Consider the following 17,792-nt stretch of genomic DNA (forward strand, 5'->3'; position numbering starts at 1 on the left):
TTGGTTTGGAGAAAGCCAAGCATGCCTAGAAATAATGCATGTGGTTTTTCCAAATCTCTTGTGTTATATTCTGGATTCTGATACATGGGGATATAAATATATAGTTCCACATGAAAAGAAATGTTGAAATGAGGTTTGTTACTATCTGTATTTAATTAGAAAAAGGAAGTAAAGGGACTTAGACATTGAGTTTAATAAACTGGGGAACATGAGCTTGTTTGCTTCACCAGGAAGCTACAACTTTTCACTCTTCAGTGGGGATTAACACTCTTCCCTTTCTCCCTCCCTTACCAGACTGGTGGGAAGTTGGGCTATAGATGGCTGCTGGTCTAACTAGGGGTTGTGGACCCACCCAAAGCCCCCCAAAACTTGAGAAATTGATTGGTCATTTTGAGAAAGCACCTGGTCTGTTCCAAACCCAAGCTCCTGGTTATAACCCCAGGGGAATGAAAAACTATCTCACTCACCCAGTGATATACTTCCCCTGTTCATTCCTGTGCTCTCTCACCTGAGAGTTTGCAAGCCTATGGGTCTAGCAGCTACTGGGGCTCAAGACACATGGTATGAGCTCCAAAAGGGCTAAGAACTCTGTCTCTCTGTTTCTCTTTGTCTATGTCTCTGTTTCTCTCTCTCTCTCTGGCTGGTAACATGCACTTGCCACATGGTTTCACGCATCCTCTCTCCACATCCATGTGGTCTTAATAGTCATGTGACCCAGAGCCTGGGGACTTTACATGCAGGCTTCAGGAAGAAGCCTGAATACCAGAGCACAGCACTGGACTGTAACTGGAAACACACACTGAACTAGCTGGATGCTGGAATGAACTGTATTAAATGGAGCAGAAACTCTGGACACTGGCTTTTTTCTTGGCCTTGCTGAAGTTTAAGATTGGACCTTTTCTATGGCAAGACGGGACATTGGGAAGTGAGAGGGAGAACCCCCTTAATTTTACATCATCAATAAACCATACCACAGGGTTACATCCTCCTGTTTGGGTCTCAGGAAACTCTTTCTCTGGTGACACTGCAAGAACTTTTGTTTCATCCATAACAGTGTAAGTAGAGATCCTCTTGCCATTTGGGGCAAGATGCAGGCTCGGATTGGTATCCACTTAGACACTAGTGGGGAGAATGCTTGGCATTTTGAAAGACTCCATCAGGTATGACATCTCCTGCCCTACTCGACTTCCCCAACATCTCTTTTCAGTCTAGTTTCTGTGTGTGTTCTGATATTTTCAGCCTTCACTCATGAGAAGTGATATGTGTATATATGTGTATAAGACATTTATCATTTGGCAGATTAACTAACACTTCATCCACAGGTATTAAAATTGTCATTCTCCAGCAAGAGAATAAATACCAACCTCTATCTTAATAACTTTTTAGTTTTTTCTTTGTGGATAAATGAGTTGGAACATTGAAGAAAGATATAGTCTGTGTCTCAACTTTCTTAAACCTTGTTTTTAGTCTCCAGCAGATTATGTTTAAACCTTTACTTTCTTCCCTCAAGGTCTGCCTGATTTGAAGTTTTGGAACCCTATTTAGATTGCTATGATTATCTTCCAGAGAACATCCTTGACACACAACAGAAGAGTGTTTGGGTATGTTGGGGATGGTAGTATCATGCCAATGAACTTTTATATCTGGAGTTGACTGAAACTCTTGGATTTGTGGGGCAAGTGTAATTTTTCTAATAAAATAGTTGGCTTCAATACCCATGGGGTAGTTGCTCAATTTGTTGGAAGTTCCATATGCTGTCCAAAGAGAGGTTACATATCTACAATATCTATTTCCCCCAGAAGTTTGGACTCCTGTTTACTTTAGGATATGCTATATCTACTCACATAAAAAATATAAAAGATATAATTGTACTTTCCATATATTTGTATAGCCTACCTTTTAAAACATTTTCCAGTTACAGTTGACATTCAACATTATTTTATATTAGTTTCAGGTGTATAGAATAGTGGTTAGATAATTACATAATTTTCAAAATGTTCTTCCCCAAAATTCTAACATTCTCCTGGTACCATATAGTTGTAAATATAGTTTTTACAATATTATCAACTATATTATCTATGCTGTAGTTTACATCTCTGTGAATATTCTGTAAGTACCAATTTGCATTTCTTAGTTCTTTCACTTAAAAAAAAGATTTTATTTATTTATTTTTTCAAGGGAGGAGAAGGGAGGGAGAAACAGAGAGAAAAATTTTTGTGAGGGAGAAACAGTGATTAGTTGCCTCTCGTATGTGCCCTAACTGGGAACTAAACCTGAACATGCAACCCAGACATGTGCCCTGTCCAGGAACTGAACCAGCAAACTTTCACTTTGAGAAATGACATCCAACTAACTGAGCCACTCTGGTCAGGACCCCTTCATTTTTCAAAAAAATAAATTTATTGGGGTGACATTGGTTAATAAAATTATATAGGTTTCAGGTATACCATTCTATAATACATAATATGTATATTATTATTGTGTGTTCAAGTCTCTTTCCATTACTATTTATCCTTCCTATATTCCTATACCCTCTCTTCCTCTCCCAAGCCTCCTTTTCCTCTGGTAGTCACTATACTATTGTCTGTCTCTATGAGGCTTCCTCTTTTTTTTTTTTTTGCTTAATCCCTTTATATTTTTCACCCAGTCCTGCAACCTCCATCCCATCTGGCAACCCTTAGTTTGTTCTCTGTATTTATGAGTTTGTTTCTGTTTTGTTTGTTTATTTATTTATTTTGTCCTTTGGATTTCACAAGTGAAATTATATGGTATTTGTTTTTTCCTGTCTGACTTATTTCATTTAGCACAATACCCTTAAGGTCCGTACATGTTGCAAATCTTAAGATTCCATTCTTTTTTATAGCTAAGTAATATTTTATTTTATATATGTACTGCATCTTCTCTATCCACTTGTCTATTGATGGGCAATTGATTTGCTTCCATATTGTAGCTTTTGTAAATAATGCTGTAATTAACATAGGGTGCATATATCTTTTTTGAATCGGCAGTTTGAATTTTTTTGTATATATAACCAGAACTATTTAATGACCTAGAAATTCCAGTTCTAGTCTGTCTTTCTAAGTAACACATTAAGAAATTCTTCTCCTTCCCCCTCCCTCAATATTAGTGTGTAGAGATTCAGAGACTACAAAGACCCATGTTGACCTTAGATAATAGTTTTGTAAAATACTGACTATAACATAATAAAAATCATTACAGGTAAAGGATGCTTGAGAAAGTCTTACAAAAGATGTTATCTTCAAACAAATCAAAAGGATGAGTATGAATTTTCATGCTGATAAGGCAAGAGAAAGGACACTTCTTGCACAAAAAGAGGATAAAAGGGTCTGATCTGGTTGGGAAAGAGTAGTTTGGATCAAGATATTATAAAGATGTGGAGGATAACAGCAAGAAGTGAGGTATAAAAATAAATGGGGGCTATTGAAGGCCATAAACCTTAAATGTAATGTTAAAAAGTCTAAATTTTATTCATTAGGTGATGGGAATCCTTGAGTTAGGTACTTGGTGATGAGAATAAAGAGGAGTAATATATTCAGGTGACATCTTGGGGACTGAATTAATGGGACTTGGTAACTGAATAGGGAAGGGCTGGGGATGTGGCAGAGACAAAAGTGCTAGAAATGATCTGTCAACTGAGGGGATTGTGGTGATCTTTACTAAGGACAAGGGAATAGGAAGAGGAGTGGACTTGTCCAGGGCATGAGAGAGGAAGAGGGCATGTTATGTTGGAGGCATTGTCTTCTCTAGCACTTGTTAACAATAGATGAAGAACCAGTTTGTCCCAGGGCAATGCCAATGGACTTCTACCTCCTATCACACTCACCTTCTAGACTCACAAAGACTCTGCCACATGGAAAGCTGTGTCATCCTGGCAGTCCATAGACTTCTGGCCAGGATGGAGGCATAGGTAGATATGCTTTACTTCCTCATACAACCAAAAGAAGGACAACAATAAATTTAAAACCAAAAAACAACCAGAACTGCCAGAAAATAAAACTGTATGGAAGTCCGACAACCAGGAGTTAAAGAAGAAATATTCATCCAGGCTAGTAAGAGGAGTGGAGATGGGGAGCTAGGGTGGAGAGGACACTTGGCAAACTGACAGACTGGGCATGCATGGCAGTGGCTGGCAGACTGAGTGGGCCTACGTTTGTGAGAGGATAAGTTGGGAGGAACAACTGGGGAGCCAGACAGAATGTGCAACCCAGGATTCCAGCATGGGAAACTAAATCCTCAAAACCTCTGGCTGTAAAAACCTGTGGGGGTTGTGGCAGTGGGGAAAACTCCCAGCCTCACAGGAGAGTTCATTGGAGAGTCCCACGGGGTCCCAGAACATACACAAACCCACAACGCAGCAAACTGGGTTGCCCTACCCTGGCAAATATCTAAGGCTCCATCCCTTACAATGTAACAGGTGCAACAAGACAAGAAAATATGGCTCAAATGAAAAAGAACTAAGTGAAGAAAAGATCACCAACCTTTCAGATACAGAGTTCAAAACACTGTTAATCAGGATATTCACAGAAATGACTGAGGATGGTTGCAAAATAAATGAAGAAGTGAAGGCTATGCAAAGTGAAATAAATAAAAATATACAGAAACAAACAGTGTAGGGAAGGAAACTGGGACTCAGATCAATGATCTGGAACAGAAGGAAAAATTAAACATTCAACTGAAACAGAATGAAGAATCAAGAATTCAGAAAAGTAAGAAGAGGTTTACGAACCTCCAGGACATCTTTAAATATTCCAGCATCTGAATCATAGGGGTGCCAGAAGGAGAAGAGGAAGAGCAAGAAATTGAAAACTTATTTGAAAAATAATGAAGGAAAACTTTCCCAATCTGGTGAAGGAAATAGACTTCCGGGAAGCTCAGAAAGTCCCAAAGAAATTGGACCCAGGGAAGAAAACACCAGGGCACATCATACTTAAATTATCCAAGATTAAAGGTAAGGAGAGAACTTTTTTTGAGATTTTATTTATTTTTAGAGAGAAAGGAGAGAGGGAGAGAAACATCCATGTGTGGTTGCCTCTTGAGCACTCCCTACTGGGGACCTGTCCCACAACTCAGGCATGTTCACTGACTGGGAATCAAACTGGCAATCCTTTTGTTTGCAGGCCTGTGCTCAATCCACTGAGCTAGCTACACAAACCATGACATAAAAAGAAGAGAATCTTAAAAGCAGCAAGAGAAAAGGAGAGAGTTACCTATAAAGGAGTTTCCATAAGACTAACAGCTGATTTCTCAAAAGAAACCCTACAGACAAAAAGGGGTTGCAAAGAAGTATTCATTCATGAAAAGCAAGGACCTACATACAAGATTACTTTATCCAGCAAAGTTATCATTTAGAATGGAAGGGCTGATAAAGTGCTTCCCAGAGGAGAAGGTGAAGGTAAAGGTAAAGGTATTCATCATCACCAAACCCTTATTATATGAAATGTTAAGGGGATGTATCTAAGAAAAAGAATAAGATCAAACAATGAACAGTAAAATGACAAGAAACTCAAAACTATCAACAACTGAATGGAAAGAAAAAACAAAAATAAACTAAGCGAACAACTAGAACGGGAACAGAATCACATAAATGGAGATCATATGGAGGGTTTTCAGTAGGGAAGGGGAGGGGAAAGGTACTGGGAATAAGAAACATAACTGGTAGGTACAAAATAGACAGGGGAAGGTTGAGAATAGTATGAGAAATGCAGAAGCCACAGAACTTACATGTACGACCCATGGACCTGAACTAAGGTGGGGAAATGCTGGTGAGAGGAGAGGTACAGGATGGAGGGGGATAAAGGGAAATAATGGGACAACTGTAATAGCATAATGAATAAAATATATTTTTAAAAAGAGGAAGCTCTGTTATCCTGAGTCCCTTATCCTAACAGATGTAAGCAGAGCTAATCAGCAGCCTCAGAGATCTGTGAGCAGCAGCACATGGTGTTTACAGCTCAGGCTGAACGACCAAAGCAAGCCAGAGTGTTCTATACTGAAATGTGACAGTGATATTAGGCCATAGCTTGCTGTTAATAAATTTAGCATTGTCCCCAAGTCATAATCACTCAGTATTCAAAAAAGCTACCTACAGCAGCATATAAGTCCAAGCCAAATGCTCAGAGCTGTTATGTGGACTCTCCCCTGATGACAATTAGCATTCCTCAGTGCCTGGCATTGCCACTGGTGATTAGGACACTGACAGTGTATGTGCCAAAATGTCCTCTTGGGGGTCACTCTGCACCTGTCTGGGTGAATAGCTGTGGTGAGAAAGGCAGACAGATACGGGCTTGCTAGCCAAGAACAACACAGAACAGAAATTCTAAAACTTTTTGTACCAGAACATGGCATGAAGGAAAAACACACTGTCTGTTAAATATAAATTTTTGTTTTATGAATGTCATTTAAATGAAAAATACTCCTATTGACCAACCTTCTAAGAATTCTTACAGGTGCATGCAGAAGATGATGTTCCAGGGTTGATGAACTGCTATGATAGTGTCTTCAACCATTTGTTGAAGTTTAGGGTTTAGGGAACGTAAAGGGAAAGTAATAGAAAATAGTTACTCTGTGCCCCTCCTTCTCCATCATGAATCATTAAACAAGCTTCTAGGGGGTCATCCTTTGTTTGGTAGGTCCTGTGTCTTCTGTTGACAAAATCAGAGGAAGAAGGTGAAAGAAAGAGTGATGGATGAGGCAAGGCCAGGCAGCACACTCTGGAACACAGAGCCCCAGCTTCTCCCCATCATCTATGGCATCTCTTTCTCTTTCCTGCACTCCTTGTCATCAGTGTGCAAGGAAGTTTTACAATGTCTAGCCCAGGGCCAGCATGGCACATCAAATTTTATCTGTATTCTCTGCACAAGGAGAAAATCACTAGGCACAAATCCAACTGAAGGCAAGAACAATTAATGTGGACCACACACAGCTAAATAAGCTATCTAAATGTATGCCTACAAACTCCCAGCTCTGCCCATTTGGAGGGAGGCCAGCATTAAAGCACCCCCACCAAATGTTCCAGAACTTGCTGCCAGGCAGATAGCTCAGTGCAAAACCACAGAGGGGCTGTCAGGAGATGTTTATGAAATACCTTCATGAAGAGTTTGCAGGGCTCTGTGGTGGAGGTCTCCTAGAATGCTAGGACTTAGGGTGAAGCATTAATTTTTCTCCAATTTTCCAGATGCTGATAAATTTGGCCAGAGAGGTATAGCACTTGGTAAAATGAAGGTGAATTTTAGCTGAATTCAGATTCTTGGCTTTTTAATAGTCTGAGGAGTCTCTGAAATGGTCTATCACCCCTTACTCTGAATGTCAGGAAAAGGTAAAATGAAGTAGGCTCTGAAAAATAACATTCCCTTTTCCCAAAGACTTTTAAGATAATGTTACCATATTGCATGTCTGAAAGGTTTCTAGGGTTATTCAACTTTGAATTAAAGTTGGAAGGTGAATAGGAAATTGGGTTCTTTAGACTTGCTGAGACCATGATTACAACTGCTGAATTGGAAATTTTCCTAGGTACATGATGGTAAAATAAACAATTTTATTGTTTTTTTCCAGGAAATTTTAGGGAGTACATGAATTTAACTTATTTCTTTTGAAGACTAAAAATCTGTCATACTTTAGAAAGACACAATTCTTCAAATCATGGCTTTTCACATTATTTGAAGTTAAACCATCTTTGTGTTTAAAAATTATTCAAAATATAGGAAATATCATGACCTACTGTGAGGCTGACTTCTTTGTTTTCTGGCATAGTTCTGGATTTAACTGAGGAGTAAATGAACTGTTCTAGAATTGCTATGAAATTACCATTAATAAAATAAAGGATCCTGATTTGGAAATATCTCTTTGTAATATTCATAATTAAAAAAGAATTTCTTCAAAAAACAAACAAACAAACAAACAAACAAACAAAGCTTAGCTATTGCTTGTCCTTGGGAAAACTTTGTAGAAATTTTATAGAGAGGTAAAATGAATTGAAATAGGAGTCAAAGCCTTTATCATTAAGATAACCTTGGGCAAATCACTTAACCTTTCTGATTTTCATTTCTTCAGCTGTGTAATGAGAAGGTTGAATGGAGTGATCTCTATTTCCTACCCATCCCCTTCCAACTATAACTACTGAAGACTTACATTCTTGCTACTCAGGTGCAAAAGGTGTGTCCTGAGATCAGCAGCATCTTCGTCATTCCCAGGTGCTTATGAGAAATGAAATACCTTTGCCTCCACCTCAGACCTACTGAAATAAACTCTGTACATTAATAAGACCCCCAGGTGATTTATACACATATGGACATTAGAGAAACACTGATCTGCAACCTGCAGATTCCTTTCTTTTACACTCCAGTGTCCTTGTTTGGGCTCTGTACCTTCACTTTCCCCCTCCCTCCTCCATATAACTTTTAGGGTCCTGCTTCAAACAGAATGAGTGCCTGGAACTAGAAACCACTGACTGCCTCTTGTCTGCTATTCTGCTCAAGTCAACTGCATGTGATTCAGGTCTTGGATAACATAGCGTTTGTTGTCTCATAAAGCCTTTCAATATTGTTACAGATAACTAATTACCCGATTGGCCCCTATACTTATGAGGCTGATTAATCTGGAGCTCAGACTAGATAAAATATATAGGGCTTCTATCTAAACTCTGCTTTACCAGTTTATGGCTGTCAGGAAATGCCTGTGATAAATGCCTGTACAAGTACATATTTACTTTCCTTTACTGTAAGCCTTCTGTGGCCCCCAAACCTCAGACACTTTAATAATGCACAGTATCTTCATCCAGAGTTGACTAAAGAACATATGTTTGCCATATCTGAGTTGTTTCATGGGTATATGATTAATTACTGTGTGAATCCCAGCTCTGAGAATTGATCCCACTGTTCTAGTTTCAAGAACAGACATTACCAGACAATTATGCTATGATTATATGGTGGTTGATTTTCTGTTTTCAAGGTCAGGATTAATAGAATAAATATACTGCAAACACAACATTGGTATTTTTAACCATTTTTTTCTATTGAAAGAGAAAATAATTTTCTCACAAGCTTGTTGGGCCAGCTATCTTTGTGCAGACAAAGGCCCCTCCTGTTGTTGGTCACTGCTGGAAATGGGAGAGGTGGGTGCGGGGCCATTGTAGACTTGGCTGCCACTGACAGAAGTGGGATAACAGCTATTAGCCTGGAGACAGCACTCTTCTGCTTGATGAGTTCAGATAACACAAAGATTTTGTATAGGATAGAAAACAAGAGGAAGACACTCAGGACCAAGTGGGGCAGCATTCTGAAGGAAACACATGTTTCTGATGAGAAACCCTCCCACATCCATCACTAGGATGGCGAGGCCCACCAGGAGAGCAGCTATAAGGTTTGTGAGCTTCTGAATTACCTTATATGCTGGGATGTTGGCAAACTGTGCCCACGAGCCAGATTTAAAAATCAGTTGTGCCTGATTTTTAAAATAAAAGTTTGTTGTATTGGATCACAGCCATCCTCATTCATTTACAAATTATATATGGCTGCTTTTATTCTATAAGGACAGAACTGAGTAATTTCATCAGAGACCTTGCACCTTGCTGAACCTAAAATATTTGGTCCTTTACAGAAAAAGTTTGCTGACTCCTACCTTATATCCAGTTTCATTTCCTGAGTTTTAAATATTATGGGGAAAGGAATGCTGATGGATTTCAGTTAGGATCAGCACATGTGATAAAAAACTCATCCTGACATAATGCAAATTTAGTTCCTGAACAGCAGTCAAAATTTAAGACCTCTTGAGCTTAAGTCCTCAGTAAAATGTCCTGGCTGTCTTGGGTAAATACCTAGGGATCCATCCTTCCAACAAATTAAGCTTCATCAGTCACATACTGTAGCCAATTTAGAACTTGATTTTTTGGTAATGATGCAGCATATAACCACTTTTTTCCCCTCCAGCATTCAACATGCACCAATTTCTATATACAGAAGGCTTAGTACCATTTGGTTACCTTGCTGCAATTTGACACAAGCCTAATTCCTACCTCTGGCTTCTGGGCACTGAATATACATGTAAGGGTGTAGTGGTAGGAGTGGGGAGGGCAAGCACTAGAGTATCCACCTTGGATCACCAGGTAATACGAAGAAAGTATGTTGTATCTTCCAGAAATACTCTGTGTCTCTCAGACCTCAAGCCCACATCACAGACTTCTTGTGGACCATGCACCTCTAATCACAGAGTTTGTATCAATACAAAGTCCCTGTTTTCTCACTAAGGCTGCAAGAAACATATATATTTTAAACAGGGAAAGAGAATCAAGATGTTATTAAAAGGAACCTTAAAACTTCCTTTTATCCTTTTAATTTAGAAGATAAATTATACAATAGGTCTTTGAAGTTTTAATGGTCAAATTTCAGGGGATGTTATATCTTTATGTTTTTAAAAATATTTTTATTTTTAAATTATAATTAGTGTTCAATATTTATTAGTTTCAGGTGTATGATGCAGTGGTTAGACATTTATATGACCCTTAAAGTGATCACTCCAATAAACCTAGTACTTGTCAGATACCTTACATAGTTATTGCAATATTATTGACTATGTTCCCTACTTTATATCCACTGCACTTTACATCCTCATGACTATTTTGTAACTACCTTTTTTTACTTCTTAATCTTTTCACTTTTTTTACTCATCTCCCAACCCCCTTCACATCTGACAACTGTCAAAATATTCTCTATATCTATGAGTCTGTCTCTATTCTGTTCATCTATTTTGTATTTTAGATTCCATCTAAGTGAAATCACATGACATTTGTCTTTCTCTGTCTGACATATTTCACTCAGCACAATACCCTCTACATTCATCCATATTGTTGCAAATAGTAAGATTTCATTATTTTTAAAAAATATTTTTAGTTTTTCTTTTTTTTTAAAGATTTCACTTATTTATTTTTAGAGAGGGAGGGGAGGGAGATAAAGAGAGAGAGAGAAACATCAATGTGCGGTTGCTGGGGGTTATGGCCTGCAACCCAGGCATGTACCCTGGCCGGGAATCGAACCTGCGACACTTTGGTTCGCAGCCCGCGCTCAGTCCACTGAGCTATGCCAGCCAGGGCTAGATTTCATTCTTTTTTGTGGCTCAGTTGTATTCCATTGTATGTATGTACCACTTATTATATATTCATCTATTGATGGACACTTAACTTCCATGTCTTGGCTATTGTAAATAATATTATAGTGAACATATGTATGTGTATGTTTTTTTCCATTTAGTGTTTTGGGTTTCTTCAGATAAATATCAAGAAACAAAATTACTGGGTCCTTCTTTATCTCTTGTAATATTACCTTTGTTTAAAGTGTATTTTGTCTGATATAAGTAAGGCTACCCCAGGTTTTTTTTGTTTTGTTTTGTTTTCATTTTCGTGAACTATTTTTTCTCATCCCTTTACTTTCAGGCTGTGTGTGTCTTTCTATGTGAAGGATATGTTAAAAGACATATGGTGGCTGAATGGATAAAAATGAAACCCCTACATATGCCGTCTACTAGAGACTCACGAAACTGTGGTGCATTTACACAATGGAATACTACAAAGCAGAAGAAAGAAAGAAAGAAAGAAAGAAAGAAAGAAAGAAAGAAAGAAAGAAAGAAAGAAAGAAAGAAAGAAAGAAAGAAAGAAAGAAAGAAAAAAGAAACTCCTACCCTTTGCCACAGCATGGATGAAACTGGAGAGTATTATGCTAAGTGAAATAGGCCAGGTGGTGAAAGACAAATGTCATATGATCTAACCTATAAGTGGAACCTAATCAACAAAACAAACAAGTGAGAAAGACAGAATCAGAGACATAAAGAACCATGGAAATGAAGACCTGACAGTAACCAGAGGGGAGAGGGATAATGGCAGAAAGAAGGGAAAAAGTAAAGTCAAGGAACTTGTATAATGGACCCATGGACAAAGATAATGGGGGGAAGGATTGAATGTGGAAGATGGGTGGATAAGGCAGGGGAGAGTAATGGGGGAAAAGTGGGGACAGCTGTAACTGAACAAAAATCAAAGATATTAATTAAAAAATGTTGATAGATACACAGATGGTTGCCACTTATGCTGGGCTTGCAAGTGCTCAGGAGAGGCCAATTTGTAAACCAATGCTGGCTGCAGCTAGTATCAGGCCTGAGGCTACTCAGCATAAGGTATGGGCATGCTGAGGCCAGATGGTTCTTGCTTGGGGTTTGTGAACCTTTGAGAGATTTTAGAAAAGCCTTCAGTAGGAGCCAAGATAATCTGTATGGAAAAGCCATTGCAAGTTGACTGGGTGGGCCCAAAAGTTTGATATGGCAGGGTCTTGGAATCACCAGGGTGAGGCTAACCATGTTAGCCATGTTGATGTAGTCTCAGATATGGTGTTCATCTTCGAGCTCTGTGTGGGGAGGGCTCAGCAAAGGAGAACAATGGCCTCTTCCAGTATTTCTTTTTGTGAGAGACTGCCCCTCTACTCCTTAACCTGAAGCCAGACTGTGGCAGGAAAAGAAACTGCTCTCTGTAACACTTGCAAGTTTTGTCGGGACAAAAGCTGAGTAAAAGTTATTTTTAGGTAAGGAGCCGGCTAGCAAGACGTTGCTATGTAACATTATCTGAAGGTCACTATGCCCCTGCTTCTGAATGCTTGCTTTCAGCAGCTGGTTCCCCCTCCTTTTCTGCCTGTGTAACTGGTATATAAAAAGGACCCCTAACCCAGCCTTTTCAGCTCAGGATTTGGGAATTAACCCCCTTGAGCCCTGTGTGCGTAATAAAGTTTGTGCTTCGTTATCTCCCGAGTGTGGGTGGATTTTCCACAACAAGACAACTCAGTTCCTCCCCATATATCCCTGGTGTCTTTCGAGCTGCTGCCCCAGCACTGGAACTCAGAGTGAGTAAGTCCGAGTAAGTCCAAATAAGTCCATGCAAGAGCACTTTAAGAGGATCTCCTGGGACTCCAGAAGCCCTCTGCCTCACTCAGCCATGATCCCCGCTGGTTTTCACAACCAGAGTTATAGGGACTTCTTTTTTTGGCACTGGAACCCTGAGATGGGGTTCTAGTGTCAGTCTGGGGCCCCTTGTTCCTCAAACATTACCTCCAGATCTTCAAGAGCTTAGATATCTCTCTGAATTTTTAACCACCACACATGGGTATGGGACAAGACTGTTCCTCAATGCTGCCTTTCCTACCAGCCTCAACATGGCTTCTTCATTACATCCTTAGTTGAAGGAGTTCTGATCAGCTAGATTTCAGGAGTTTCTGAATGATGGTTATTCTGCAGTTTAGTTGTAATTTCAATGTAGTTGTGAGAGGATGTGAATAATGCATATATCTATTCTGCCATCTTGACTGGAAGCTTTATGTTTTCTTAAACTTTCTATTTTTTAAAAAAATTTTATTTATTTAATTTTACAGAGAGGGGCAGGGAGAGAGAAAGAGAGGGAGATGAACATCAATGTGTGGTTGCTTCTTGAATGCTCCCAGCTGGGGACCGGGCCTGCAACTCAGGCATGTGCCCTAACTGGGAATAGAACGGTGACCCTTTGGTTAGAAGGCTGGCATTGAATCCACTGAGCCATACCAGCCAGGGCATTTATGGTTTTATTAATTAAAAGTCAATTAAGGTTTTTTGCATATAAGAGTATATAATGTGCTAATAGAAATAATTTTACTTCTTCCTTTCCAATTTGAATTCCTCTTATTATTTTTCTTGCTTAATTGCCCTGGGTAGGACTTTCAGTTCTGTGTTGAATAGAAGTGGTGAGAATAGGCTTCTTTGCCTTATTCCTGATCTTAGAGGAAAAGCTTTCATTTTTTCACCACTGAATCTGATATTGGTTGTGAGCTTGTCATATCTGGCCTATTTGTTTTTTTCAGAGGGCAGCATACACTTTGTTTTCAGCCACAGACTAAGCTTCCTCTGTGCCCAATTCCCAGAACTCTAGGCTCTCACTCCTCTTCCTAAGCAGAGCCAGAGAAGGGCAGAGTCCAGGAGGTCCGGCCTGTTGGTGACTCTAATCACAAACACATCCTGAGTACTATGAAGCCCACCCAGCTCAGCCAGGAGCTAAGATACTACACGGTCCATCACCCCTCCAGAGTCTCTACTTCACCCGTGGCTTGTAGCCAAGGAATCCAGTTCATCAAAGAAAATAATGCATGGAGCTGTATCCCTGGCCCTGGCAAACAATTCCCATACATTTTCCTCACTTTGGCCCACATACATGTTGATGAGCTCTGGCTCCTTCACACTGAGGAAGGTAAGGCTGCACTCAATGGCTACTGCTTTGGCCAGAAGGGTCTTGCCAGTGCCTGGGGGCCCATAGAGCAAGAGGCTTGAATGCTGCAAGCCCAGGCTCAGCAGCTCAGGGTACTCTACAGGGAGCTGGGTGATCTCCAGAATTTCCTTCTTTGCCTCCTGCAGCCTGCCCACATCGTGCTAGGACACTGAGGGGATCTTGGGGACTCTGATGGCCTGGAAGTGAGGAGACTGCAGCTGCTGCAAAGCCTGTGTGAAGTCCACAGCCAGGAGAGGACAGCCAACAGCAACCAGCTCCCCCTTACCCTCCTCACTCAAGCCACCTGCCAAACCAGAGTTCTTGGTCCTGGTGAGGGCTGCCTTGCTGCTGTGGGTTGAAAGGACATAGAGATCTTTTACCACAAAGCCTGCACACTGCCGAACCAGCTGTGCCAGGTTCACCTCTTGGCCCAGGGGCCAATGGACAGTGAGGGTCCCAGGATGCCGAGCTGCTACCCCTCTGATAGCACAGGCACCTCCACCTCATGAGGAAACACTGTCTGCACATTGGTAGGCTGGTCCTGGCCCTTCTTGTGGTGGCCACAACCATTCGTGAAGGGGAGCTGGTGAAAAGGTCCTCATCAAGAAGGGGGTGACACAGAATGGTCACCACATGGGCGCCCTCACCTAGCCTATCACAGTCTCAGCCCAGGAGGTCTAAGGCTGTCAGCAACAGAACCACAGGCCCGCAGCACTGAGCCCGGGAGAAGGTGGCCTGCAGTTTTGCCTCCACAGCCCCACTGCTATCTACACAGAGGCTGGAGCAGGACACCTTTAGTAAGTGGAGCCCAAGGCAGCTGCAGGCAGCAGCAATTGCTGTGGTATTACCACTGCTTGGTGTCCCATAGGAGGACACTGTCAGTTCCTCCTGGTCATCAGGTCACCCCCTGGCTGGAGGCGGGGTTTCAGGACAGCACACAGCTCTGTCACCAAGGCCTCCAGGCCCAGCGGAGATGAGCTGCTCCAGAGACTGGATTCTCCTTAAGGGACCCTTGGAACAGGGCTCAGGGTAGAACATACCTGGGCAGTTTCTCTGGGCTTTCTTCCAACTGATGGCACATGCAGAACATCCCCTTCCTGGACTGCCCTGAATTCTGGACTCTCCGCTCCCACTTCTAGAAGATCATAGCTGAGATTGAAAGCCAGAGTGGCAGACACGAGGGCCAGTCCATCAGTGAAGGGCTCTGCCAATTGCCCAGAGTCAGGTGCCAGCCTTTCAGAGCGGTCCCAGCGAGGCTCTAGAACATGCACCATGGCCAAGTGTGGCTGGGAAGTGTTTGCTGACTCTCGGGCCCCGGTCACCCACACCCATTTACCCTGGAAGGGGCAGAGGCTATGGGGACAACTCCGGCTCACCTCCAGTGAATCTCCAGTGCATCCTAGAATTCCCTGAGGTCACTGGACTATACTGGAAACCACAAAGAAGGACACCAATGGTGGGGGTGGGGAGTGGCTGCTGTCCCTTGTCTCCAGGTCCAGTTTGAACAACCCACAGAGCTCAGTCACAGCTAGTTGCATCCCTGGGCCCAGTAGTCCTTGCAACCTGGTTGCATCTCCAGCACCCGCGGTCTGGGCACTGGTAGGACCTGTCCGCACCTCACTAGCTGCAGCTCAATTCGTGGGGTGAGGTGTCAAGTAACGCCCAGCCCCGCACCTGGGGGCCGCCACACAGGCCACACCTGCACCCACGTGCAGGAGTCAGGGCCAGAACAGTACACTGCTAAACAGCAGCTGCAGAGGCCTGGAACCCTGCTCTTAGGTTCCTGTGTCTGTTCCCTCCAGGGCCATCACTAGCCACGCCGGCCCTGGCAGGCTCTGCCTTGCAGGCTGCAAGGTCAGCACCAGGCCATGCCCCCGCAAAAGGCCATGGGCCCCTGGGCAGCAGCAGCACTGACAACTGGGAAAGGCTTCAGGACCCGCAAGACTGCCAACCTCATGGTAACAGGAAACTGAGGAGGAATGTGAAGGAGCCCATATCTTTCCTTTTTTATGTTGAACTACATACTTTCTATACTTAGTTTTCTGAGTTTTTCTTTTTAATCATGATAGGGTGTTGAATTTTATCTTGTGCTTTTTCTGCATGTATTGAGGTGATGATGTGAGTTTTTATTTTTCATTATGATAGTGTGGTGTGTTACATTTATTGATTTGCATATAGCTGCAAAGTCTAAAATATTTTGGAATTCAGTAAAGTTGCAGGATACAAAATCAATATACAAAAATCAGTTGTGTTTCTATACACTAATGAACCATCCAAAAAGGAACTAAAGAACCAATCCCATTTACAACATCATCACATCACAAAGAATACAACATTTAAGAAAAATCTTAACCATAAAGGTGAAAGACTTGTATACTGAAACTAAAAAATAACAATGAAAGGAATTAAAGGATATGTAAATAACTAAAACATTCCATTTTTAAGACATTTAGAAGACTTAGTCTTAAATTGATTATACTACCTGAACTGGTATATAAATTCAGTGTTATCCACATCAAAACTCCAATGACATTTTTATAGAAATAGAGAAAACAATCCAACATTTGGTGTGGAACCACAAAAGACCCAAAATAGCCAAAGCAATCTTGAGAAAGAAGAACAAATTTGGAGATATTACACTATCTGATTTCCAAGTATATTATAAAACTACAATAATTAAAACAGTATGATACTGTTCTAAAAACAGATAAAAAGACCAATACAATGGAATAGAGAGCTCAGAAAATACATTCATGCATGTATGGTCAATTGATCTTTCACAAAGATATCAAGAATATACAATGAGGAAAGGATAGTCTTTCCGGCAAATGGTGTTGAGAAAACTGGGTATGCAAAAAAAAGAAAAGAAAAGGAAAGAAAATTGGGCATGTAAAAAAAAAGAAACTGAACTCTATCTTACACTATACACAAAAATAAACTCAAAATGATTTAAAGATATAAATGTAAGACCTGAAACCTTAAAGCTCCTAGAATAAAACATAAGAGAAAAGCTTCTTGACATTAATCTTGGCAATGATTTCTTGAATATGTCACTAAAGGCACAGGCAACAAAAGCAAAAAGTATCAAGTGGGTACTACATCAAACTAAGAAGGTTCTGCACAGCAAAGAAAACCATCAACAGATTGAAAATGCAACCTACAAAATGGGAGAAAATATTCACAAACTATATATATCTGATAAAAGGTTAACATTCAAAATATATAACTTAATGGTAAAAACAAAATAAAAAAATAAACAAAAATGCATTCTCACCCATAAATAACCTAATTTAAAAGTGGACAAATAGATTGGACTGGACAGGTATTTCTTCAAAGAAGACATACAAATGACCAACAGACATAAGAAAAGATGCTCAACATCTTAGTTATCAGGGAAATGCACATCAAAACTGTTGCGGAAAATCACTCACTCGCAGAGAGATGACAAAGCACAAACTTTATTACCCGGTGGGCTCAGAGGGGAATCCCAAATTCTGAGCCCCAAAAAGGC

General features: G+C 40.8%; 1 pseudogene; it reads right to left on the reverse strand.

Moving 5' to 3' along the window:
* Nucleotides 1-13,944: 13,944 nt before the first annotated feature.
* Nucleotides 13,945-16,238, reverse strand: LOC123821148 (annotated as a pseudogene).
* Between the last annotated feature and the right edge of the window lie 1,554 nt (nt 16,239-17,792).

The sequence above is a fragment of the Phyllostomus hastatus genome, unplaced genomic scaffold (genome assembly GCF_019186645.2).
Source record: "Phyllostomus hastatus isolate PE091 unplaced genomic scaffold, TTU_PhHast_1.1 phas_contig_38, whole genome shotgun sequence".
NCBI classification, from domain to species: Eukaryota; Metazoa; Chordata; class Mammalia; order Chiroptera; family Phyllostomidae; genus Phyllostomus; species Phyllostomus hastatus.